We start from the raw sequence: 762 nt of genomic DNA, 5'->3' as shown, positions 1-762 counted from the left end.
GATTGCTGATGGTATCAAACCGAATACGGAGGAGAATGTGTGAAAGAAACCAGAACCAACAGCTTTAAAAAAAAAGTGTGGTTCCAGTTGTACTGGACGCATTAAATATTCGTCTCACGAGTCGGAAAGTTTGTATTTAAAAGGGACTGTATTTCTGCTGATGACCTTGCCACCTGAAGTGCGTAGGTCTCGCGCGCAGATGTAAGGGCCACATGCTTTTGAAACAGTAAAGCCTTGAGTCTGCTCAACTTGTCAAAATTCACATTTGAAGTAGCAATGTGAGGCCAAATGTCAGCTACCTCTTTAATTTTAGTGGGTGGGGGGAAAGTGCGTTCCCGCAGAATGTAACGACTTTAGAGACCGAAACAGCGTAAACTATTCCGGCTTGCATACCGCAACAGTCTTTACCATTGAGAAGGACGTAACTGCCCTTTGAAAGCGCATGGAACGTATGTCTAATCAAGGGGACTGGAACTCCCTTCAGATAACAAGCCAAGTTTTCAGCGGACGCGTTACAAGCCCCATGCAAGGACAGCTGTTTATAAACCATCGAGTGGCTGACTGAAGTCTCGCATTCACTACCGCTAAGAAAGACTTCTTTCATGCCACTGAGACATTTGTACGAGAAGGGAAGCTCCCACACCTCAAGGATGTAACTATCTCCCAGCCTTTCATATCTGCCTATCGGAATGTGTTTTAAACAGGAGGTGAATTGAAGTGTAGAAATAGGCAGATTAATGACCCCATGTATTAACCACTCAG

The sequence above is a fragment of the Pleurodeles waltl genome, unplaced genomic scaffold (genome assembly GCF_031143425.1).
Source record: "Pleurodeles waltl isolate 20211129_DDA unplaced genomic scaffold, aPleWal1.hap1.20221129 scaffold_39, whole genome shotgun sequence".
Lineage (NCBI taxonomy): Eukaryota > Metazoa > Chordata > Amphibia > Caudata > Salamandridae > Pleurodeles > Pleurodeles waltl.
The sequence above is the reverse complement of the archived record's forward strand: the minus strand, read 5'-3'. Positions refer to the sequence as shown.